At 42.1% G+C, this 26,609-nt stretch overlaps 1 protein-coding gene across 7 annotated transcripts in view; it reads right to left on the bottom strand.

The window, feature by feature from the left end:
• TENM2 (teneurin transmembrane protein 2) overlaps window positions 1–26,609 on the bottom strand; it is a gene marked incomplete at both ends in the record, with an annotated part of 986,019 nt that overhangs the window by 270,229 nt on the left and 689,181 nt on the right. The gene's annotated exons all lie outside the window — the stretch shown is intronic.

The following is a 26,609-nucleotide window of genomic DNA, read 5'->3' as shown; positions in this document are numbered from 1 at the left end:
AAAGGAGAAAGGGAAGGCTTGATTTAAAAAGTCCGTATAATGCTGTGTTCATATATGAAGCAATCAATATCAGTGATAGTATCATGTATAGGAGGGGGTGGGAGCCGGTGGGCCCCGGAGGAAGACACAGGGCTTCTTCCCCGTTATGCTCCTATCAGTCTGAACCTCATTATGATGTATAGTTACCATGCACCAATACAAAAAAAGGCACTTGAAATATATTGTTGCAAATATTTACAAACTAAATATCATCGCATTCCCAATTCAGATCTGGGAAATCATGTTTGGAGAAATCAAGCCACTGTCCAAGTGTTTAAGGTCAGAACTCTACCTTTCAATAAAGTCTGTGCTTTTTTTAAAAATTTTATTTATTTATTTTTATGTTCATTCATATTTTTTTTCCTTTTTTACCCCAATATGATGTTTGAATATAAAGTCTGTGCTTTTAATGATTTCCCTAAACTTTAAAAAAATTTTTTATTGGTGCACTGTAGTCCTACATCCTAATAGGGTACAAGATGGTGGAGGTACACATGCACACATCACCCAGTTAGCCCTTACCCAGTTCCCACCCCATTCCCTCCTCCTCCCTCTTTCTCATGTTTGGCTTCATGATTGACTTTGATGTTCGTGAATGTACATCACGCATATTATGTTTTTCCCTTTTTCTCCTCCCCTCTCCCTCAGTTAGGTTGCCTTATTTGTTCATTTATAGTTTCTCCTTCTTTGTCTTGTGTATCAGTCTCATGATCCGAAGATCCCGAGTCCCTAAACTTTCTATTGCGATTCCTGTTCATGAGCTGTTTTATCTTCCTTTCCTGTTCAGAGGCTTCACTTCTAGGTCCTGATCAGTTCTTACTTTGGAAACATCTTTGCCTGTCAGTAGGTAGCCAGAGGTTTGATGTGACACCCACGTAGCAGAACACAGTATAAACGCACACACAGCTTCTCCTCGTGGGTCAGGATACCATCACTCCAAAGATACTTTTTGCATGTTTGTGATGCTGGGGATGAAAACAGGGCCTCACACCTGCTAGGCAACTGCTCCACCATTGAGCTCTGTCCCTAGCCATTAAAACAAATGAACAAACAAACAAACAAACAAACAAACTTATTTTGCCACAAAGTCTCGCTAATTTACCCAGAGTGACCTGGAATTTGTGCTCCTCCTGCTTCATCCTCCTCAGTATCTGGGATTACAGGTATGCACCACTGTGCCTGGCTCCACAGACACTTGTAAGGACCCTCAATTCCCTGACAATAGATTCTCCCCTGTCCCATGCACGTCAGTTACAAGACTTCAGGTGTGACTGGCTGCCCCTTGTTTACATCGGAGACTTGTACCGTGACTTTCTGATGAGGGCTGAGTAGACACCAGGATTGGAGCACAGCTCCAGGTCAGGAACAGTGTCTTATCTATGCCTTATTCACCTTCATGTTTCCAGTACCCAACTCCCAGACTTTAGTGAAGGAATGAAGGAAGGATGGAGTGGAGTCCCATTCTTATCATTTTGCTGCTTTACTTTGCTGCAGTGCTAAATTTCACCATGTTAGTGCAAGTGTGTCCTTTTCGTTCACATCTTCAGCAGATGCAGCTGCTGTTTGATCCCGTGGCTCGTGTGAGATGCCAGGGTAGATGCTGCACTTGGGACTCTTCGCATCAACCCGGGAAGTGGGCGCTATCGCTGCTCTAGCTCTACAGAGAAGAAACTATAGCTTGAGCTGGCAAGCAGGGCCCCGGGGCTTTTTTTTTTTTTTTTTTTTTAACCTCTGTGTGTAGTACTAGGGATTTAACCCAGGGGCATTCTATTTCTGAGGTACACCCTCAGCCCTATTTTTAATTTTTTAATTTTGAAGCAGAGTCTCGCTAGGTTTTTGAGACAACTGAGGCTGTCCTTGAACCTACAATCCTCTTGTTTCAACCTCCCAAGAACTGGGATTACAGGTATGTGCCACCACACCCAGCCTCATTTTTTTGTTAAAGATCTTACCAGACCCGTTACCACACTGTCCTTGCATCTGGGGGTTACTAGGCTTTCTCAGTGGGATTCTGATGCAAGATCACTGTTGTAACAAATATTGGTACCTTGACTACTTTGGAGTAAAACCTTGAAAGCATTTTAATCTTTACAGAGATAGAATAAGCCTGGTATGACCAAATAATTATCGGACGTGAGCGATTAGTGAGTTATTTAACAAAGCTAACATTAAAATAAATAACTGATACTTAGACTTCGTACTATAAGCCTGCTCAGTGATCTGAATAAATCCTAGAAGTTTGATTCCATAAATAAGACTAGCAATTCCTTGTCCAATAGTTCTTGTTAGTGCAATGAATGAAGAGAGTCTTTTGTTAGTGGCAGAAGTAGGCAGGGTGTTCGATGCAGTGTTTTGGAGCAAGGCAGACCTGGATTGGAGCCCTGGCAGTGCTATTCATGGGTGAGTTAGCTCACATTACTTATCTAACTCTGTTCTTGTGACCCTCCAAATATCTCCTCGTCTGTAAAACGGGGGTCTCCAGAGCACAGGTTCCACCTCCTGTCTGTTTGTTGTGGGAAGGCCTAAGGTCATGTAGACAAAGCATTCAACCAAGGCATTTCTCGTGGTGAATGTTCAGCTCACTTGCAGTAGCTTTTATCATTAATTCTTCAGAGTAACATAAGGAACCTGAAATGCGAGTTTTAATTTAAAGTTGGACAACTGTCAAACACACACCTGAAGAGCTTTCCAAATCACTAAGTAATAGCCCACTGCCTCAGAAGGAAGCTGGCGCGCGCGTGCACACACACACACACACACACACACACACACACCGCAGAAAGACCCGGGGGATGGCAAAACTCTGGGATTTGATTTAGCACCCCAACACAGGTGCTTCTTGAGCCATTCTCCAAGAGTGGGCCATGAAAACAGGAAATTACACAAAAATAAAAAAAGTTAAAGACATTTCAAGTTATCTTGAAAAATACATGGTTTCTAGTTCTCACTGCCTCCCTATCCTCCCCGTTCCCTGACATGCCTCAAGTCTCTAGATATCCATTTCATCTTGACTTGTTTCTGGATGCACATTCCTGCAGTGTACTGAACATTTCATTAATGGAGTTCCAAGTCACAAGTAAACTCACTCCCCAAATCCACTCCTCCTAGATCCTGGTATTTTCTGCTGTCTGAGAAATACCTCCTCTTTCTATACCTTCTTCCATCCAGTTGGCCAAAGAAGCCCATCAATTTTACTTCTGACAACTTCTCTCATGAATCCTCCTCTTGATCCCTCTGCTTCTCTTCTTTCCAAGCTACAAATGCCGCTGGATCCCGGTTTGCAAATTCCTGGTTTTTTGCCAATGCCTGAAAAGGACTCCTCCATTTCAATATGGGACGAGGCGTCCACAGCCATGACCCACCTTCTTCCTCTTATCCCGAGCCTGATGTGCCTAGCTCCCCTGCATTCTAGCAAGTCTGTTCATGCAGCCAAGCCTCCATGAATGCTGTGAAACACTCCAAATGGCTTTTCCTGTTCTTCCCTACCCAATCTACTCTAGCCAGCTCCTGCTCACCTTCCAAGGAAGCCTGTTTTAAAATCCCTTTCATTAATTTGTACTCTTGCAAACATATTCATACGCTTAGGTGTGTGCATATCATCAATATATTATTACACACAAACATGCAATATACACATGTGTTTTCAACATGTCTTCCTCCCAAAGAGAATGTGAATTCCTGGACATATGAATTCCTTGTCCAAGGAATTCCTTGTACCAGGGAGCAAACCAAAGACCTGGCATGTGCTAGGCAAGTGCTCTGTATCCCCAGCCAAAGGTACTGCTCTTAATATCACCACAGTCTAAATGAGTGCTTGGACATCAGTCATATTTGCCAGCAGAAAAAGTAAATTGAGACTAGAAATGTTTTAGCAACATGAGAGAAAAAGGATAAAGAGTAAGAAGTTTAAATTGGTTTTGATGTTATTTTTTGTTTCTTTGTTTTGGGTTTTGTTTTTGCAGTACTGGGGATTGAATATCCAAGAGCATTCTACCTCTGAGATATACCCCCAGCCCTATGTTTTATTTTTTGTTTTGAAACACTAAATTGTGGAGGGCCTCACTAAGTAGCTGATGCTGGCAATAAACCTGCAATCCTCCTGTCTCAGCTTCCCATGTACTGGGATTTCAAGCGTGTGATGTTATTTTTAATTCACTTATTTATAAGAAAAAGTAGATGGATGTGATCTACTTTCATAGGAGATTGCTTTATGAGATCCTAAAACCATCCCTTGGACAATCCAACTCCTTTTCTACACTTCCTTCTAAAAAAGAAGTCATATTGTATCATTTATCACTAGTTTCTCTTTTTCTTATCTCCCAAATAAAGGAATCCAATAACATTTAGAATAAAATCATGAAGTCTTTATCATGAGCTATCAAACCCTGTATGATCTGCCCAGTGAGACCCTATCACAAAACAAAAGAAAACAAAAGAAAACAAAGCTGGGAACCATGGTACACACCTGCAATCTCAGTACTTGGGAGGCTGAGACAGGAGGTTTGAGAACTTGAAGCCAGCCTCAGCAACCTAGCAAGATCCAGAGCCATTTTGTGACACTATATTTCAAAATAAAAATAAACAAAGAGAAGGAATATATCTCGCAAGTAGAACACCCCTGGGTTCAAATCCCAGTACCAAAACAGTAAAATAAAATAAAATAATCGAAAGGGCTAGGGATATAGCTCAGTAATATGTGCAAGGCCCTGGGTTCAATCCTATCAATAAAACAAAATATAACAAAATAAATAAAAAGTACAGATTCTTGGGCCCTATCTGGACCTCAGAATGGGGGTCTGGCAGTGTATCACTTAATAAGCTCCCCAAGTAATTCGAATACACATCAATGTTTACAATACTCTAACCTTTTTTGCACCTTCCAAATGTATCTGATTTACAGAGAACACACTCAATGGTTATTTTTTTTAATGTAAGTTTTGAATGCAGATGTCTTTTGGGTAAAGTAGCATGAAGTCTGAAACTGACTTTGAAATGATTCAGCAAAAAGATCTGTATCTTTTTCTCTTCATATATAATAGATGAAGCAAATGTGGTGAAATTGTAGCAATTGTTGAAACTAGGAGGTTTTTCTTTCGTTGGGTTATTTTTCCAACTTTTCTATATGTTTGAAAATTTTCCTAAAAAGAAGTTGACCAAGTTAAGCTTTGATTCACCCTACAAGGATTGCAGTTATAAGACAAAGGAAAAATAAGTTAAAATAAAATGAAGACCCACAAGGTAATGGTCTGACCAAATGGTCACGGGGAGGACCAAGGAGGGCGAGGTGATTTCTCCCTGAACTGGCTATTAAGACAGCTTTCCTCCTCGGGGGCCTGCTCAGTGCGTTCCGGGAATCATTTATGATGCCCCAACAGAACTTCTTCTCAGCGGTCGGTCATAGAAGTAGCTCAGCTCGGGACTCCAGGCGTCAGCAAAAAAATGTAGTTTCCAAATGCACTTGACATTTTTCAAGCACAACTCAATTGCTCTCAGAATTGGCCACTTGTGCCTCCGAAAGGAAAGGCAAATGAGGGGCCCCCAAAGGGCTGTCCGTGGAGTTTGCTAACACTCCAAGAGATCCACAAAACCAGTCCTTGAGGTTTAGAAAAAAAAAAAAAAAAGGAGCTGGCATGCTTCTTTCCCTTCCTAGCCAGGTGGGGATCAGGGGTTGGCACAGGAGAGGGGCTCAGAAGGGAAGAGTATGCAGAAGAGAGGATGGTCCCTCGGGGTGCTCAGTGCTGGATCCTGGGACCTAGTGAATTCCTAGGAACACAGTGATCATCACTCACCCTAAACTCTCCATCTTTTTGGTAAATGTCATCCCTTTTCCTCAAGTGAAAACAAAAATGTTTAATAAAAACCGAGAGAGCGTATCTAACATCGGCTTTCCTCTGCGCTTTACATGACAGCTAAGATGTGGATTTGAGGCCGAATCTTGGTAAACCAGGCGTCTGCTTCAAACTGGCTTAGAAAATTAAGGGAAGCCATTTTCTCTGATCAATCCACCACGGAGGATTTTAAAAAGGAGTCTTAACAAATGAAAAAAACTCAGACATAGCACCCAGGCCAGAAGGACCCCCCCCCCACACACACACTGAAAGTACTATAAATTTTTATTTTGCTCTGATGAAACAGAAGCTTGCCTAATCTCCATGGATGCTTTGAGAAATAGTGGCTGTCTCAACTATCTGAGCACCTCCCTACACACCATAAGAGGGATTTTTTCCCTTCTTTTTCTTTTCTTTTCTCCTGAATCAATTGCAAGTAAACTCAGTCATTAACCTCAAACTGTACCAAAGCAACAAGTAAACAGATGAAACCTTTAAAGATCAAGTGCCATTTTCCAGCCTGCCACCAACCAGTGGGGTCCTAAGAAGATCCTGTCGGCTTGGCTTCATTCCCAGGGGGAAATCCCAGCAGGGCTGCAACACAGGAATACCCCACACAAATAATTGTGGGGCCTGGACTCTGAAGGTTGAGACTTTCTCCTCTGAACCTTTCTCTGTCTCTCTGCACCCCACTGTCTTGTCATGGAGTGCCATTCAGCTAGCCAGGATGGCTAATGAATAACAGCACCAAGGTGTTCTTCTTCTTTGATGTGGACTTTTTTTTTTTTTCCTTTTGCTGCAGCAAGCCTTGTCCTGGAAACACGCACATCTTGAATGCTCTCACTGTCGCACCCAGTAGAAAACAGCAGCTCCTGTTATCATGCCACCCAGGTGTTGCCTGTTGATTTACCAAGCAAATTGACCTCTCCAGTCTATAGGCTCACAGGTATGCAGAGAGGCAGGTGAAGATATTGATACACACCCCATTAATCCCTCAGATATTTTTCATAGCATACAGGCAGTGGCGGAAATTTGAGAAAAAGCCAGAGAAGGTATAAAGGCAGGAATGGGGGTGTGGTGCTCACTGAGGGAGATCAGGTTCGCTATAGAAAACTGGAGACGCCATCGCATCTCACTGGTCCTGGCCGTGCCCTTTGAAGCATTGGTTTATTGTCTCTGAAGGAGTAAGTTTAATAAAGAGGCAGCCCATAAAGGGTACTGTAGCATGTAAAGTTACTGTAATTAGGTTTTCGGGAGTTATAATAAAGCATTTAGCCGGAGAGAGGTTAAATAACCACTGCGCTTTCTGGCACTATCTTTAGAGTCTTCGATATGAGAAGGAATGGTGGTTGTGTAGGAAAAATTTGATAAGGAGAGAGCGAGACAGACAGAGATGTGGGCCATGGAGAAAAAGAATGTAAAAAAATAACCCTCAAAAAAATGGTAGAAGTACCGGGATGAGGTAGAAAGAGGAAACAGATGATGGTGGATGCTGTGTGGTCCAGCTATGCAATCTTTTAAGTGTTCTATCTTTATTTTCCTGTTTGCAAATGTAAAGTGAACAAGCTGTAAAACTTCAAGTATCTATATTTAAGGCAATAAAATGTAGCTGGGCATGGTGGCGCAGGCCTGTGATGTTAATACTTGGGAGGCTGAGACAGAAGGATCCCAGGTTCAAGGCCAGCCTCAGCAATGTAGTGAGACTCTCAACGACCTAGCCTGATTATTTTAAAACCAAAAAATAAAAACATAAAAAGGGGCTGAGGGTTGTAGCTCAGAGAGGGAAGGTCCCTGGACTCAATCACCAGTAGCAGATAAATAAATAAATAAATAAATAAATCCAAGGTCTACACTCTTGAGAGATAGCCTAGTAAACAGTTGATATCTATAATTAGACCCTTTTCAATGGATAGAAACTTTCTTAATCATTATCGCTATTATTATTGTTTTAGTGATTTTGAAAATGAATAAAACTATGCTCAAGAAGTGAGATTAGTCAGTCACAAAAAATAAGAAATCAGATGCTTTCCCTAATATGCGAGAGTTAGGGAGATATGGGTCATAGGAGGAACTCTTGAAAGAGGAAATCCTATAGAGGAGCAAACAAGACAACCTAAAGGAGGAGAGAGGAGGAGGGAAGAGGAAAATCTCTAAAACACACAATGTACCTTAAACATAGCGAAGTCAATCACTAAGCCAAGCAAGGGAGGGAGGGACGGGGAGGGAATGGGGTGGGAATTGGGTAGGGGTTAAATCAGCGATGAGTACATGTTTGTACACACAAGTTTTTTACCCAAATAAGTTGTATGGATATAATACACCAATAAAAAATAAAAAAAATGATAACAATTTTAAAATAAAAAATAAGAAGGCAGTTGTAAATTTGACGATCTGGACTCAGACAACCAAGGCTGGAATCCTGGCCCCTGTCCTCTCTGTGACCCTGGGCAAGTGACTAAACCGCTCTAGGAGGTGGGTGAGGATATTACCTACTTCTTGGGCTTGTTAGGGGGTCCTAGGTGAGTTTATTCACCTGAAATACTTAGCACTGAGGCTGACATTCTGTGATCTGTCAATAAATGTAGCTGTTAATTGCTTGAGGGCAGAAAACATATGCAACTTCTCCATACTAGATTCCTGTAATCTAGCATTGTGCCCAGCTCATTTTAAATATTTGTAGAATGGATGCATTCAGTTTAACACAGTAACAATGCGTTATAGTTGCCCCCTCCCTGCTCCCTCCAAAGAAAGGGGATTTGGGATACTGCTACTGTGCTTTTTTCTCTTTTTCCAGTTGGGAATTTACACTGGGATTGAAAAGTGAACAGGAGCATTTAAAATAAAACTCAAAAGAAAAAATTGTTTTAAATGGCTATTTTTCAAGTTTTAAAAACAAGAAGCCCATAACCCAATTAGTCTAATTAAAGGCCCATTTCACATCACAGTCCCCCAAGCTTAGACTCAAACCAATTTTGATTCAATGAAAAGTAGATTTTCAAGGTTTCTCATCCCTGAACCTTTCAGCTTGGAGGGGACTGTCACCACATCTGCATTTGCAACGAACAACAGGAAAATCCTCTTTTTTGCCCTCTTCAAAATTTGCAGCGGTACCAAAAATACTCACAGCTGGAATAATTAGCAACTCAATTTATTGCCTTCCGTTTTCTAAATAGAAGCTTCGACTCTTGATATTTAAATAGTGTCACACTGTGATATAACATAGCATTTTTCATGCTAAAACATTTTTTTTTTTCCTCCATGAAATGATATACTGCTCAGTGTGACAGGCAAGGTCTCCCGAGGTCACTAAGGAAACCTGGTGTTTTGTGAACAAATCCATTTCAGAGTCTTTGGGAGAGATGAGGAGTCTTTTACTGCCCCCCACCCCCCCAACTTGTTAACTTGTTGACTTTTTTCCAAGTTAATTGGTAGGAGTCTAGAAATATATATATATATATATATATATATATATATATATATGTGTGTGTGTGTGTGTGTGTGTGTGTGTGTGTATGTATTTCCCAATATTTATATATTCCATATATATATATATATATATATATATATATGGAAAAAACAAAGACTTGTGACTTTGACTTCAAATTTGACCTTGAATTCACCAAGCTCTAGACTATGGGAGCGTAGAGATGGCCGCTCCAAATGGACTTGCGTTTGTGTTCCCTGGCAGCCAGGGGTAGATGAGAAAGAATGAATACCATCAGATGAGATTGAGGAGCAGAACAATTTTCACATCACATTTATTCAGAGAGTCAGAATTCAGAGACTCAGAATTTTTGAGCTGGAAGAGACCTCAGGGCATGTCCCTTTATCATATTCTGATCTGTGCTATTCCTTTTTCTTGCTTGCTTGTCTCATCTTTCCAGTGAAATGACAAAGGCAGACCCTCTCTCTTTTGCTTCCTAGTATCTTTCGCAGCTCATAGTAGGGGCTTTAAAATGTTTGCAGAAGAAAAATGTAAATTAAAATGGAGAAGTCAATGTACATGTTTTGAATCCAGGCATACCTCAATTCCAGTCTCAATTTTACTGGGAACAGTGTGATGTTGGGAACGAAAGCCAATTAATCTTCCTGGGTCTCAAATGCCTCATCTACAAAGTGGGTATAACACCAATACCCACAGCACAGAACTTCTGGAAGGGCTGAAAGTGAACCTGCACACAGATCGTGAGCCCAGAAGCAGGCCCACGGGGCGAGCTTGATATGTGTGCGTACCGTAGCACTTCCGGCCCTACAGCAAATACAACGTCCAGACTATAAATCCAAAAGAACATGAAGTCAAGAGTGATCAACCATGTGGAGTTAGATGCTTAGATGCAGCGACCGATAAGTCCTTGTCTTCAAAGAAAATTTCTTGTCAGGCAGAACAGAGGAAGAAAGACCAAGTCCAGCTAAGACAACTAACCTATGACACAATTATAAAACATGGGAGATACCAAGAAGGAGATGAAACACTGAGAGAGAAAACTGCAGGGCGACATTAGTGGAGGTCCAAGGATTAACCCGGCAGGAGTGGTGAAGAGAGCATGCCAGGCAGAGGAAGCAGTGTGTGCAAAGGGCCTGGGTTGGGGAAGACCTACTTTTTGAGGATGTGAAAGGATGATCTACTGAAACACAGGCATCCAGGGCCCAGTAGCAAGAAGAAGAGGGTATGGGATGTGCTTGCAGGGTGTGGGATCTGGATTTCAGACCAGCAAGGGGTTTTAACTACTTCCTCTCTTTGAGTTAGGAAGCACAGTTAGGAAGATCCTCTGGGAGAAATGCCTGGGGCCCAAGAGACACACAGGGCCTAGGGTCCTGGCCTCCGTGATAGAAAAGCTTGGCTGTTCTTTGACCTCTGCCCTCAGGGACCTTTTTTATGCACATAATATTCAATCCACCTCCCAATATTGGACCTATTATTTCCATCGATTTTACGATGCAGTGGGGCATCTCAAACTTCATGTGACCAAGAAGGCATTGACTCTCGATTTCACTCCAAACATTCCTTCCTCTCCTGGCCTCAGCCATGTTGGTTAAAGAAGCCACCACATACCCAGCTGTATAAGCACTGGCTCCAGGAAGGAGACTCTGTGAGAAGTCTGCATTCAGGGAGCTTATACGAAAGCGCTGCTGGGAATGTCCGCAGGGTGACGGAAGCAGGTTGGGTGGAGGAAGAGGCTGTACTGTGCTACTGTTGCGAATGAACCTTGTCCAGTCTCACAGGAGGCTGGAGAGCTGGACAATTCTGCAGAGGTAGGGTTCCAAAATGGACAGAAGGGCTGGACCTACAGGTGCATCCTCGCACAGATCAGCCAGTGGACGCAGGCTGTTCCCAGGGAAGTTCCTTGGGAAAGGTGGTTCTCATCGGCTGAGGCCCAGGCTCACAGAGGGCCTGGGCTGGGATCTGTTTTCTGTAGTAGTCCTGGAGATGACATCTGGGTGGGCACTAGGCGATCTACCTCACTAAGCTGCAACAGGGTTCCCGTCTTCCTTTATACTGGATCCACTGTTAGCTGATTGCTTTGGCCTTTGATGGACATCCATTCTTTCTTAACCTCTGCACCACCATGTGCCCAGCCTGCTGCATAGAGCCACCTCTGGAAGGTCTGTGCTTCCTCCTCTGCCCTTCCCCCTCTTCTCTAGGGCCCGTCCCTGTCTACACACACAAGTCAAACCACAATACGCCCCTGCTCACCATTCCCCCATTCCTTTCTAGTCAGAGGCATCCAGTTCTCTCTGCTGCTCACAGGACATCTCCTGGTGGGCTCCCTGGTGTCTCTAGCTGCACACACTGTGCTCCTGAGGATTCCGCCCTACCTCCTGCCGTTTCAGAGGGAGGCCAAGCTCCTCCCACTTCAGGGCAGTCCTCCTGTGTGCCCCCTCATTCTGGAAAGCTCTTTCCTCAGATCTTTCCATGGATCCTCTTTCTGAGGTCTTTCAAGTCTCCCATCACCACCAAATAAATAGATAAATAAGCTCACCTCCTCAGAAAGGCTTCCACGGCCGCCCTTCCCATGCCAGTGTTTTAGCACCACAGCCACTGGTCCACATCCAGTGATGGGGAGAGGGGGCGAGGGGCGGGGTAAAAAGGGGCCCAGGACAACTTGTTGAGCACAAATCCCTTTCCATAGCTATTTCATTCACTGCCTGTTTAGCATCTGTTTTTCACAGAGGCATCGTGACCCACGAGGGCCAAGATTCTCCTGTCCTCCTCATCCCTGAATCCTCAGCCCCTGGAAGAGTACCCAGCACAGTGGCGCTCCATCACTTTTCAATAAATGAAGAAAAGGCATGAACTACCCTAGACCTGGACAAGCTCTTGAAATATCTTCTTATACTCCTTGTAGGAGGTGAAACATTTTAGAAGTTTTCTATGTGCTCTCAGTAATTTTGTTGAGTTGCCCTGATATGTCCCCTTCAGGGGTAAACAAGACCATGTTCTCTTTAATCCTGCACGTGGTTATTTCAAACCTTTGTGAAACCAGGCATGGTGGCACATGCTTGTAATCCCAGTAACTTGAGAGGCTGAGACAGGAGGATCACAGGTTTGGGGCCAGCCTCAGCAACTTAGTGAGAACCTGTTTCAAAATAAAATAGGGCTGGGGGTAGAGTTTGGAGAAAGAATGGCCCGGGTTTCATCTCTAGCACCCCAAAATAAACTAATAAATGAATGAATAAATAAATAAATAAATAAATAAATAAATAAATAAATATTTTGTAAAACCTTCCTCTTTCTATTCTGTGGGGGTCTGTTGGTATGTTTCATGGGAACCTCTCATTTTCTTTGATATTTTAAAAAATTGAATTCTCAAATTTTCCATCATTCTTGAGGTATGTTAGCAATAAGCCTGCTGACTATTTCTACTGCAGACCCCCAATGGCTTTGGACAACAGTGGGGTAATGCATTTTTAAATTTAATTTCCAAGGCTCTACTTAGTGATGCTGTGCCTTTGGAAACCCTGCCCTCTTTTTCTTCCACAGCAACCCAATGGGTTCATATATTCAGGCATTCATTTATGCTAATCTCTGGGCCAGCTCTTCATTTGCAACTGGGAGCTCAGAGATAATCTTTCTATAAGTCTGGAAGAATTTTCAGAAAATGTTCTTACTCCTTATCTCTCACTTCTCTGCCCACCTATAGAGCAGTTTATCTTCCTAGGGTTAGTATCTCTGCAAACATGAAGATTTCATGGTGAATTTTCTCATCTAAAATACTTTCAGAAGAATAGGATCAGAGTGGTTTTCATCTCCCAAGAACCCAATGTTTACCCTCCTCTACCTGGAGAAGGATCCATTTATCTTTTACTTGTTTTCTTCACCTCTGTAACAAAGGAGTCCCACCTGATATACCTGTCTTTATTTCCTTATTGTTGGTACTTCAAGGACTTTACAAGAGTTAAAAGAGTTGAGTTTCCCAAAGTGTCAGATGGTGATCATGTTGACAATCTTTTAGATGTTGACATAATACATACTTGGACCCAGCTACCAGAATTAATCACATGTTGGGGCCTCAAAGTGAACCATCATGATGGCTGCCAAACAAGTTAACCATCCCCAAGCATGTCTGGGGAGCAGATATATTTTCTTAGTACTTTTCTTGGAAAAGACTTGAGCAAGAGATTAATTATCCAGCCTTACTATCATGCTGTGCCTTCCTCGAATTGACCTTTCATATTTAGAAGGGCAGACTGATCCTCTAGCTGTTTTCATTTATTAATTAATTAAAAAAACTTAAAAGAGATAAAACCTACATATTATGAAGTTTATATAAAGAAGATAGTTGAGTGGCATTTAGTGTACTCACATGTTGCATGATGGCCACTTCTTTTAAGTTCCAAAATATTTTGCCACCCTTCCTATTACTCAAAAATCCTATATCCATTAAGCAATGACTCCTACTTCTCTGCTCCCACCCCAGCTTCTGGCAGCCACTGGTCTGGTTTCTGTCTCTAGGGATTTGACTATTCTGAATATTTCATATAAATGATCACATATAATATGTGACCATATGTTTGTGGCTTCATTTTAACTACCTAAACATTGTTAAGTACATCTCCACTGTGGCATGAGTTACTACTTTATTAATTCTTATGGCTAACATCTACTCTATAGCATATAGATTTCACTTTTTCTGTCCATTCACCCACTGTGAACAGTGCTGTGGTGGACTTAGGTGGACAAACATTTGTCTGTGTGCCTTCTTTCACTTCTTTTGGGGGCTGACCTCCGAGAGGACTTTCTGAATCGTATGGTAATTCTATGCGTAACTTTTTGAGGAAACTCTAGCTGTTTTCTAAATGGAGAAAATGACAATCAACATTGAACTTCCCAGCGAGGTCAGATTCTGGTTGGCACTAAACATTTTTTACCAGTCTCCTTGCATCCTACCCCTGTCCTGAGCTTGTCCTGGAAACTTAATGAGTTACAAAAACATGAACATCACTGAAGAGCCAGGGAGCAGCGGTAGCAAGAAGAACAAGGCCGTTTTCAACCTTGCAAAATGTCTTCACACACCTGTTAGGATTCACATCTGGAATGTCCCCCTGAGAGCTCGTGCATGGAAAGCATGTACCCCCCAGGCCACAAGGCAGAGATGAAATGATCAGACTTACAAGGGCTCTGACTCCCCTGGTGGATCAGTCCTTTTGATAGATGAATAATTTGAATGGATTTCTAGGTGGAAACTATAGGCAGGGAGCTCATCTAGAGGAAGTAGGTCACTCGGGAATTGGCCTTGGGGACAACTACTTCTTCCTCCTCCTCCTCCTCCTCTTCCTCCTCCTCCTCTTCCTCCTCCTCCTCTTCCTCCTCCTCCTCATCTTCCTCCTCCTCTTCCTCCTCCTCTTCCTCCTCCTCCTCCTCTTCCTCCTCCTCCTCTTCCTCCTCCTCCTCCTTCTTTTCTCTCTCTCCTCTTTACTCCTCTTCTCTCCTCTTCTCTCCTCTCCTCCTCCTCCTCCTTCTCCTCCTCCTCCTTCTCCTCCTCCTCTTCTTCCTCCTCCTCCTCCTCCTCCTTTTCTCTCTCTCTTCTTTTCTCCTCTTTCCTCCTCCTCCTCCTCCTCCTCCTCTTCCTCCTCCTCCTCCTCCTCCTCCTCTTCTTCTTCTTCTTCTTCTTCTTCTTCTTCTTCTTCTTCTTTCTCTTTCTCTTCTCTCTCTCTCTCTCTCTCTCTCTCTCTCTCTCTCTCCCTCCCTCCCTCCCTCCCTCCCTCCCTCCCTCCCTCCCTTCCTCCCTCCCTCCTTTCCATTTGCCATGAGCTAAGCAGCTCTCCCTTGCCACATCCTGATGCCACTAGGTGTCTGCCACAGAGCTGGCCCACCATGGACTGGGTCCTCTAAAAGTAACTGAGCTGAGGCAAATAAACATTTTTCCCTTTAAGTTGTTCTTGTTAGGTATTTTGAACACAGAGACGGAAAGCTGACTAACAACACCCACCAGGCCAGCTCTCATTTCAGTAAAGAGGTTTTAGTGAGTGTCTAGGAGGGTTTATATTTTAGCACAGCTACCTATCCATGGCGTACTTATGAAAGGGGTTTTGTTGTTAGCACATATTCCGAGCACTCTATTATAAACAGCACTTTCCACCAGGCCCAAATACTGCTGACCCTGATAAATGAGTCCATCTGGGTATGGATGAATTTAAAAAATTTAGGCTGAGAGAAAAATTATGTTTTGCTTCAGAAAGCAAAACTGCAAAATCCTTCTAGGTAGGGGTTCGAAGAAATTCCGTGCTTCCTATTTTTGTCACGAGATGAGAAAGGATCAGAATTATGATATCTCACAGTGTGTTCATGGGTCACTGGGTGTCTTTGTATATTGCCAGATTTAGGTAAATAAAGAGTTCCATGATATTTGGGAAAGTTGGAGTCAAGGAAATTAAGGAGATTACTGTAGATCTGTACAAGACTTTAATATTTAAATATCCTGACTATCCCAGTACTGTACAACATTTATCATTCTGTTCATTTATTTGACCACACAAGATTTTTTTAATTGCTTCTCTTTCTCAGCTGTAAAATGGCATTCCATGTTGTTTGTAATTTGAGAAATGAAATTCAAATTTATTTCTCTCGATTTTCTAAAAAGTATAGTAAAGCCAAAATGAAATTAAACAAACAAACAACAAAAACAATAATAATTACTTGTCAACATTTTTGTAGGTACTCAAGATCCATTTGCTAGGTGGAGGGTGAAAGGAGAGGGTGAGGGAAGGGAAGAAAGAAAGGAGAGAGAAAGAAAAAAATGAAAAGGAAAACAAAGAGAAGAGAGAAAGAATACCTATGATGTCAATATTGAAAGGGCTCGATCAACTATTTCGTAAGGTTTCTTCAGGGCCTAGAAAAAGACACAAAGCTGATTCATCTGAATTTTTGCAGTAGCTACTGCTATGGTTTGAATGTTTATTCCCTCTCAAGCTGATGTTGAAATTTAACAGCTGTTGTAACATTATTGATAGGTGGGACCTTTAAGATATGATTGGATCGATTAATCCGTTATTGCAGTAGTCGGTTTGCTATTTCCTAAAAGGGCTCCTTGAAGAGTGATGAGCTTAGAGCCCCCCGTCCCTCTCTGGCCTTCTCTTTACCCTTCTGCCATGAGATGACAGCAAGGAGGCCCTTGCCAGACACTGACCCCTCAGTCCTGGTCCTCTTCAGCCTCTATAACTGTAAAACAATCGATTCCCATTGATCACAAGCTGCGCACACTTAAGTATTCTGGTGCAGCAGGGAAAACTTACTAAGACAGTTATCAATACTTTTTTTGTGGTACTAGGAATTGAACCTAGGGGCATTCTACCTGAAAGATACACCCCCCACCCCTATTTTATTTTATTTTTTAAATTTTGAAACAGGTCTTACTAAGTTGCTGAGGGCTTTGCTAAATTGCCAAGGCTTGCCTCAAACCTGCAATCCCCCATCTCAGCTTCCCAAGTCCTGGGGTCACAGGTGTGCACCACCATGCCTGGTTCCTACAATTTTTAAGTAATTAAAGCAATTCCAGATGCAGGGTTTGGCAGAGGTGAAATAATACAAAAAAGAAAGAAAAGAAAAAACCTGCTACTCATTTTTGTGACTTATAGATTTGCTTATTTTAAATCAATAAAGTGTAGAGATTTCTAACATTCAAGTTTGAGGCAATGTTGGCATTTTATCTCTTATATAAAAATGGTTATCTTTAATACAATTTATTTTCCCATTAGAATTTACATCAGAACCTTGGAGGCATGAGCAAATATAGGAAAACCTATCAGCATATTTACACACATTTCCTTATATGCATAATATTCATAGGTATAATATTTTCTTCTTATTTAGCACTCTTCATGAAATGATATAAGAGCTCTTCAGGGATATTAATTAAGCTTTATAGCAACCCCTGTGACACATTTGCCTGCCTACATATATCTGTTAGACACTCAGAAATTAATGCTTCACAGAAGTGTGCCATTTAAGTGTGTTTGTAGGCCATGCACATGTCCACTGACAATGCTCAGAACACATCCATATATTTCAGTTGTCAAAAAAAATGCCATTAAATAAGGCAACCATCATTTAGCATCAATGCACAAACACGGCCATGGCACTTAATAGACTCTGGAGCAGATCCTGCAGCGCCCCTGTCACAAAACAAGTCCCAGGGAAGCAGGCTCTGAATACTGGCCTCTTTGAAAGGTTCCTAGTTCTTTCAGTGCTGGGTTTCCTAGGGCCCCTGGGCGAGGCTTCTTAAAAATGCAAGTGTCAAGGAAAACTGTCATGCATGCTTGCCTTAAGTACCCGAAAAGCTTGTCCCTGCCATCTTGGAAGTCTTGACGAAGATGCCGTTGGACATGCCGAGGCATGGCAAATTGAAAACTGCCTGACAGGGAGGTGCTATATTAGACTAAAAGGCAGGTGCCCTCCTTCAGGCAGCTTCTTTGCAAGGGGAAGAATTAAACAAAGCCTAAAGGCGGGTCTTGTTGGGGAGGCAGCTGTTGCAGACATCTCAAAGGCCGGGTCTTGAGCAGGGGCCCTTTCTAACAGTTAGGCTTTGCTTGACAAGAAGTTAAGCGTTTATGTGCAAAGTGGCACCTACATTTGTGTGCAAGAGAAGTGAGGGAGAGGGAGACAAGGCACAAGAGAAAGGCCGGGGACAGAGAAGAAGGAGGAAGGACAGGAGCAGGCTCTGGACAGGGTGGCTAGCAGGTGAATTGTTGGTGCACGTGCTGACTTGTCTGGCCATTGGCAGATGACTTGAGATTGCTAAATCTTAGTTTCCTCAGATGATGCAGAATGTTGAAAATGGCTGAAAGGGTTTCTTAGGGATGTGTGTGGTATAAATGAGGGGCCCAGCACATACCTGACACTGAGTAGACCCTCAATAAATGTTGACTATTACTATTATGGAGATAGCTATCAGTGCATCGCATGGTCTACTTTAAATATATCTCTTCCATTTGATTCCCTTTTCCTTATTTCTTTCCATCCTCTGTCTTTTCTTTCCTCCCGCTTTCCTTAGTTAATCACATGGCTTACTGGTTAACTGCAGCTTACTATTATGACTTTCTCTCTCTCTAACACATCTACCAAGGTCTTTCCTTTTACAGTAAATTTGCTCATAACACACTTTGGTGGAACTAAGTACCTTCACAGGCTCCTTGTCCCACATGGAACAAACCACAGGGTCTTTGACTGAGTCCAGAAGGTGCCCATGACATGGGCCATGAGATCTCTCTAGTACTCTTTCCTGAGGCCTAGTCCAGTCCATCTGAAGTGTTTGCACATCTTGACTTTCCCAGCCTGTTTTTATTCACCTGCCTTTGCTTGGAACACCCTTTTGCTGGGGCCACTCTCACTGTTTCATGAACATGGAGTGGAACCCTGCCATCCAGGTCTCTCTAATCAGGTAGTGTGTTTCCTCACGTCCCTGAGATCACATCCATCAACAGAATTCCATGCGAACATGGTGAGTCTGCCTGCTGCCTTCTCCCACCCAACCGTAATTCCCGGAGGACAAGGCACATCTTTTCCTTCCTTCCGGTGCCTCACATGTTGCTTAGCAACTCACAGGACCTCCAAAATGTTGGCTAAACTAAGCTAAAGTCCTGTGAACACAAATAGTAATCGGATTACCAACAGGAGGTGGGAAATACAAAAATCCCTACTTAGCATAAAATTGGAGTTTCAGATAAACTAACTATACAAGTTTGGCCGGAGGGCGTCTTATTGACGGAGCCCTCAACATACTTATTTCACAAAAGAGGACTTCATGCTCGCCGTATAGTCAAGCGTTGATTGGAATGCTCACTGGTAATGGTTAGAACAATTTTACTGCTGTACGAGGCATTTCTCTTGGGGATTCAGAAACTTGCCTAAGTCATCTTAGACATTCTTACAATATCCCTGCTAGGTACATAGAGGCAAGGTAGACAGGAAGAAGACACAAATTTACAACACTGATGAATTTTAAGTCATAAAACAAGAGTCAGAAAAGGCTAGACATCTGGAATCCCATAGGCCACAATGAAATACAGGTGGGAATCGAGAGACAGGGCCCCAGAGCTAGAACCAAGGGAAGGGAGTCAGACCTTTCTCACAGTGATGCCTCCTCCTGTACTTGGCCTGGCATGAAGAGAGGGCTTTAGGCTGGGGTATCCCAGTGGTAGAGTGCTTGCTTGGCTTATGCAAGGACTGGGGGTGCATTCTCAACATCAAAACAACAACAACAAAAGTAAAGATAAAACAAAAAAGAGGGTCTAGGGTATTTAAATATTATTTGGTACAAATAAGTACTCTTTGGTACATGTAAGTATTATTTGGTGCATTCTTCCTTAAAAAAGAAAATTCTCTCCATTCTATGTCTAAAATCCAACATCATAAATGTGAAGGCTCTTATTTTAAACCCATCAAAAATGCAGTTCAATAAAGAAGGGGGAGTTAAAAGCGATCATAACATTTGAATTGAGATGGACACAATTTGGCACGATGTATCAAACACATTATATATATTCTTTGATTTAGCAATTTCACTTCCAGGAATTTAACTTTTGAATATAATCATATGAGTATGAAAAGAAAGATATATACACAAGACTCTTCATTACAGTTTTGTTTGTAATAGCAAAAATCTAAAGGCAATCTAAATGTTGATCAAGGAAATAATGGTTAAATAAATTATGGCATTATGGAATATTACATAGACTTTTAAAAATGAAGAATGAGGTAAGTCTACATGAAATTACCTGAAAAGATTTCAACAATATCTCATTAAGTCAAAAAAGCAGGTTGCCAAATGGTATGTATGTGATTCCATTTACATTACACTTTAAAAAATACATGCTCATACATCCATAAACATTTTTGGAAGCTTAAAATGATAAACCTTCAAGCGGTATTTTTTTGAAAACAGAAAATGAGATATAGGAACTATATAGTTCCTATCTTTCTTATTAACTAAATAGTTTACCAATATATACATTTTGAACATATTATGAATGAAAAGACCAAATCTATTGCAATTGTGTTCTTTTTCTTATTTCTTTAGTTAAGACTTTTTACTGGTTACACTATGATTATACCTAATAGCGGGGCTCATTGTTATATGTATATACATGCACATAACATAATTTGGTTAATTTCTATTGCCTTAAGTTTCTTTTGCAGAAGGAAGCGGAGATAAAAATTCTGCACAGGATAAATAGGTACCAAAGTCCACTACTCATTTGGGAAATAATGAAGTATTCCAGGGAAACCTTGATCCAGAGATCTTCTTCTAACCCCATGTGGACATTCAGAGTAGCAGGCCTGGGTTAGTCATGGATGTTTCTGGGTCTCTTCTCTTCTTGTGTAAAGTAGAGACTGGGCTACACTAGGTTCTGCGTTGAAAATTCTGCCTCTGTGCTGCCAAACAATGCTTATATCTCTTAAATGACCCAGGTTCAGCTTGGTCAACCAGAGTCATGTTGTCCCATATTTTCCTGATCTGTCTTCTGATATAGTGGTTAGAATTAGGGCTCAACCTCCTAGGAGAGGATGTCTGCCAATTTTCATATTCTCCTCAGCACTAGTGCCTGTCTGTGTCTCTCTGTATTTTCACTAATAGCTTCATTCTCATCCCCATACTCATCTCCATCCCTATCTCCATCCATATCCCCATCTCCACCTGCATCTCCAACTTCATCTGTATCTTCACCCCTATCTCCATTTTTATCCATATCTCCATCATTGTCCTGCCTCGTCTCCATCCCTGTCCCCATCTCTGACCCCATCTCCATCTCCATCTCTGTCTCCATCTCTGTCTCCGTCTCCATCTCCATCTCCATCTCCATCTCCATTTCTCCTTAACAGTCTAAACAGCCTTTGGCTTTAGTTCTAGGAAGAATGATACATTTCTCTCTCTCCTGTACTAAAATGGCTTTATGAATCTGAAGATACACATTACAGGCAGGATATAAGGTGGTCTCCATCTTAATACTGTGTTCATGTTTCCAAAGACAAGACAAACAGTGGTGAAAACTCAGAAATCCAAGTACACTTGGACATATACTGAGTGTTTCCTTTTTCTCTTGTTTCCCCACACACCCCAATGCCACCACACACACCATTATTCTGAAACTCTAGATGGGTTTAAATAGAAGTGTGCTGTCATTTCCTCTGACTACACTGAGCCTTACTATTTCTAGTAATACAAATTTAATTCATGAGACTATAAATAGCAACGGGCATCATTACTAACTTTAGGACATGTTGCATTGTAAGATGGAATTTTTAAAAATCTAATTAAACATTGAACTATTTTGATGTTGCCCATATTATGATCCATTAGGGAGCTGACTGACTCCCACAGAACAACCTACCTAAGATTTCACAAGGAGGATAAGTTGCATTGTGGAGAATCTTGTGAGTTTGGAACATGGAGTTAAATGTTTCCCATGCATGGTTTTATTTAAAAGAAAAGCAAAACTAAAAATTCTTCAAAGTAATTCAACTTGATAAAGGTAAAACTGCTTCCCCAGCCATTTCCAGAAGATGGGAAATGCATCGAGATGTTTTGAGTTAACTTTCTCATCATGAGCCCTCGTAAAGAGCACTGGTTAGTACGACAATAAATGAGCATGTTTTAATTAGAAAATGTAGAATCCAAGCACTTTTGCAGGAAAGAAGATGATAGCTTAAAAGAGACATCAGGAGACTAATAAAAGTTAAAATGCATTAAGTGTCCACAGTGAACTCCAAGGTAAAGTTGTAGGATGTTTGAGAAGTGAACCAGAGAGGGTGATGAATCAGAAGGGGGTGAGAGGGAGCCAGTCAGTGGAACTTATTCTCTCTAGTTCATGTAGGAATCAGATGTAAACCCCCATGTACTCCCAGGCAAGTGAGATAACACAGTGCCCTGAAATTCTCCCACCTCTCACCCCAGCCAGGACAGTGTCTGTCCAGAAGAGAAAATCACTATAATTGGCTCATAAGAGAAAGCAGGTAGGTGGGCCTTGGCAAAAACAGTATTGAGTTTGACCTGGGTTGGTCTGTGGCTTTTGCCTGCCAGGCTCCAGCTTATGATCTCCTAATAGTAGGAGGGTGATGTTGGTTCTGGGCCAGGCCCCTATCTCACCGCATACACTTGGTGTGGGCACATGACCCAGGTCTAGCCAATCAATGTCTGCCCTCTAAGACTTGGGGTAAGAGAACAGACCATGTATTTCAATCAAGGAGATGATGATGAATTAGGAAAAAGAATTTCTCTTCTTATTAGGTTTTTAAGCTATGAGCATATAGTCTAGGGGTCTCAAATATATGTTACCAAAGAAGGCCTGAATAAGAGCCATGCTGTAAGATAAGAGGAAGCCAGGCTGAGAAAAACTTTGTTCTTGAATCCAAGTCAGCCTGCTCGTCTCTCTTTCTCAGACCTTCCATCTTCCCCTGGTTTCGTTTTCCTTCTATGTTGACAGGGGCCAATCACATCTATCCCCCAGACAGCTTCAATTCAGATATCATAATGTGGAGTACCTCCTACAATACTTGGTGCAAAGTAGACATTTCAAAGATGATCCTGTTTAAACCCCAGAACAACAGAGTGTTCAGTAGTTAATGGGACATGGGAAGATTTTTCAACAGGTCCAAATTTTTTTCCCTTCTTATGTGGACTCTGAGGCTTGGAAGACAGAAGAGATAATTTGCATCCTCTGCTTTCAGAAGACATGCAAAACATACCAAGAAGGAAAACCTTTACCTGAGGAATATACATATGGTGCCACCTCGTTCTCGGGGGGTGGGGGGCTGGTTAGTTTATTCTTTCATTTTACTGAATTGGCCAGGGTGGCGGTAGGGACAGACTAGATTTCTCTAGGGTCCCATCGAATGCTTAAATGGGCCCAATATCTCCCTCTGGCTCTTTATCATATGTTCCAAGTACAGTAGAGAGGATCATGGTTGGTAAGAAATTAAAAAGTCAATAAGCATCCAGGCTTGGTGGCGCATGCTTATAATCCCAGCATTCAGGAGGCTGAGACAGGAGGACCTAGATTTGCAGTCAGCCTTAAGTACTTTGTGAGGCCCTCTGCAACTAGCAAGACCCTGTTTCAAAATAAAGAATAAAAAATAGGGCTGGGGGTGTCGTTTGGAGGTAGAATGCCCCTGGCTTCCATCCCTAGTACTGCCAAAAAAAAAAAAAAAAAAAATTGTCACTAAACTTAACATGAAACTTTCTGTGTTAGATTCTTATGTAAGCACATTTGAGACAAGAACACAACATTTTCCACCTCCCTTTCAGGGCGGGATTTCTAAGCCTACTGTTGAAACAATTTAATAAGATTTAAAAGTCCTATTCTTGGCATGTAACATTTTCACAGGAGGACTGATGGTTGAGAAATGAACTAACTCATGGAAACTCGTACCCAGTTGAAGGTTTAACAAATTGAAATACAATTTCAATTCAATTTAACAAATAGGGGGGAAAAAGTTCATTCTCCTTTGAAATAGACTGCATGCACAGTTAAGGTGCTGATGACAGAAATTGGGGGTATCTGCTGACTCCTAAACAGTTATCCTGAGCAAGAAATGTCTCTGAAGGAGATTTTTAAAAATACACAATTTTGAGGGTGAAAATTTGTGTTTGGCATTGCTATGACCACTAAAAGTGAATATTTGCAAACCGGATTCAAAGAACAGCCCCAAATTGGTGGGTCTGGAGGCAAATAAAAAAGCTATCTAAGAAGAGCTTTTTAAATATGCTCATGTAATTATTTAAGTATGCAGCTGCAGGTAGGTGTGGTGGCTGAGTACCTAGTGACAGAGGATTGCAATTCTGGGGATGCAAACCCCGAGCTCACTAAATGCAAACGAAGCCAAGACTAATAAATCAAAAGAAGTTTTAGAACAGCGGCAGAGCCTACTTTGCCTGCCTGAAAGAGCCACAGACACCTTATCTGGCTCCCGTGAAAAGAAAAAGGATCCTTGGGAAGCCAGAATTAGAAAAAGACGTGTGCTTCAAATCTCTCCCTGTCTGCACCAGATAAAACATCCCCTTGGGAAGACTTGAGGAAATGCCCCAAGGGAATGACAGTTGATATTAGCTGAATGGGTGAAAAAGGACAGACAGAGATGGGAATATTTGGCTTTTTTCAACTGCGAACTTAACCCAAGAGTCTTCGACATTTACACAGACTTAGGGCAGAGTCTTGCTCTTCCCAGGCTCGACCACGAGGTGGCCTCAATCAGTAATTGGGTCCCCATGGTACTGGCTGCTGAGAGATGGATTTTTTAAGAAGTTCTTTCTACCTGGAGGCTTAGCTGTGGTAGTTTGCAGGGAAGAAGTTAGTTAGTTCCGTTCTCCAAAGTTCGAATCACCCTAGTGCAGATTTTTAATTTTACAGAGGGAGACAAATTGAAAAAGGACAGTTTCTCCTCGGGTCTCCCTGACTTCCAAGCTGCTTCCAGGTCTGTGGCCCATGCTAACAGCAGGCCGGAGAAGTCTTGAGTAAGATGTAATGCTTGTTTCTTTCTTAATGCACCTTGTAATTTGCACACGTGCCACGACACTTTATTTATTTTCTTATTAATGGGTTTGTGTGTGTTTAACACCACAAGCCATAAATTGTAGAGCGCTGGATTAGACTAAGCTGTCTTTATTTTCCTGCCAATTGTCATAAAAGGCTGTGGGGTATGCGGGGGTCCAGCCTGGCTGGCTTTTGCTCTTCCACCCCCATTTCCTTCCTCCAACAACCAAACCCCTTGTTTCCAACCACCAAGGGGGGGGGTACAAAAAAAGACCCAGCCTGGTTTCTCATTGGTGAGCTTGCCTATTGAGCAGCTCCGTTATTGAGATTAATAAGCTGCCAGTTTCCAAGGAAGACTAAGAAAACTGCAAAATTAAAGTGCACTGCAACGTGAAATGCTGCTGGTGGCCGGGTGGGATCAGGGTGTCAAAAAGGCAAGGTAAAGCCATAAACTAAGGCTGAGCTTGAAAGGCTAACCTAAAGGTCTCATTAATTTCCATGTTGCCTCTGATGAGAATCTAGAGGAGACATAATGTTTTGCAATATGGAGAAATCAAGCTGCCTATTGATTTGAAAAGTGTTTCAATGCATTTGGTTTGGCCAGAATGAATTCTGGTTTTAAACCTTACTTGGAAACATTATCAGAGTGGGGCAGGAGGATCTGGGGGCACACAACAGGTTACCTTGGCTTGATATTCTCAGGATCGAGCTTGTCAGTGATTTTGTCAGAAAATTAATCCTTAGGTAGAAAAATCAATCTGAGAACAAGTTTGGAATGGTGTTGGATTCAGCATGGCGAGGATGTTTCAACAGTCCCCGTGCTTTTGTGTGAGAACCCTATTTATTAAAGGTCTCAGGTCGCAATTCCCAAATACGCCCTAGTGATCAAGCACCCAGATCAGGCCAAAATGTCTGTGTCTCCAAGACCACACAGGTGTGTTTTCTGAAATTCTGATCCCCAAATTACATTCTTGGATGCCGCTTGTCTAGCCTAACATGCTTGATTCTTTATGAGAGGACTTGCCAGAAACAACGACCTTGACTGGATGGCCAAGTGGTCAGCTGTGCTACCTCCTACCGGCCTGGTAAGGCCCTGTGTAGAAAAAAAAAAAAAAAACACTCCAAGTTTTGAAACTAAAAATGGAGCTATACTTGTCTTTTCTTCTGTACGTGTTTGTGGCCATATTTTAAAACATACAGAGCATTCAACCTCTGCCTGTAAATCAGCTCCCATGTATCCTAAACTGCCGCCACCATGAAGCAGTGAGGCCTCAGTTTACCATCCTGGGCTGCCATGGGTCCTTCAGAGCGCATCAGAGGGTCCCCCACACCTCCCTCTCCTTAGGATTTGGACAGCGGCTGAGTCTATATCCAGTAACAGGCTGGAGCTCGTCCCATAGATCATTGGTCGACTCCTGTCACTTATAATTCAATGACTTCACCGCTCTGGCCAAGACAAATTAATTTGATGTCTGCCACCAGAATTAGAATAGTCCCCCCCCCCCCCAGTCTCAGAGGCACCATCAGGGGTGGTTATGAACATGGATTTGGAGTCAGGTAAACCCGGATTCAAATCCCAGCTCTGCTACTTACTGTGGGGTGATATGTAACTCAATCTCCTGGAGCCTTCGTTTCCCTTTATTTTAAGTAGGGATAGTAACATTTACCTAGCAGAGGGCTTAAGGGATTAAGGAGGATCTTATATGTAAAGCTAAGTACCAACCCAAAAGTACCTGATAAAGAAAAGCTGTTATTCATAGACTTCTTTGGCGATAT

This window comes from Muscardinus avellanarius (assembly GCF_963383645.1).
Source record: "Muscardinus avellanarius genome assembly, chromosome: 7".
NCBI classification, from domain to species: domain Eukaryota; kingdom Metazoa; phylum Chordata; class Mammalia; order Rodentia; family Gliridae; genus Muscardinus; species Muscardinus avellanarius.
The sequence above is the reverse complement of the archived record's forward strand: the minus strand, read 5'-3'. Positions and strand labels throughout refer to the sequence as shown.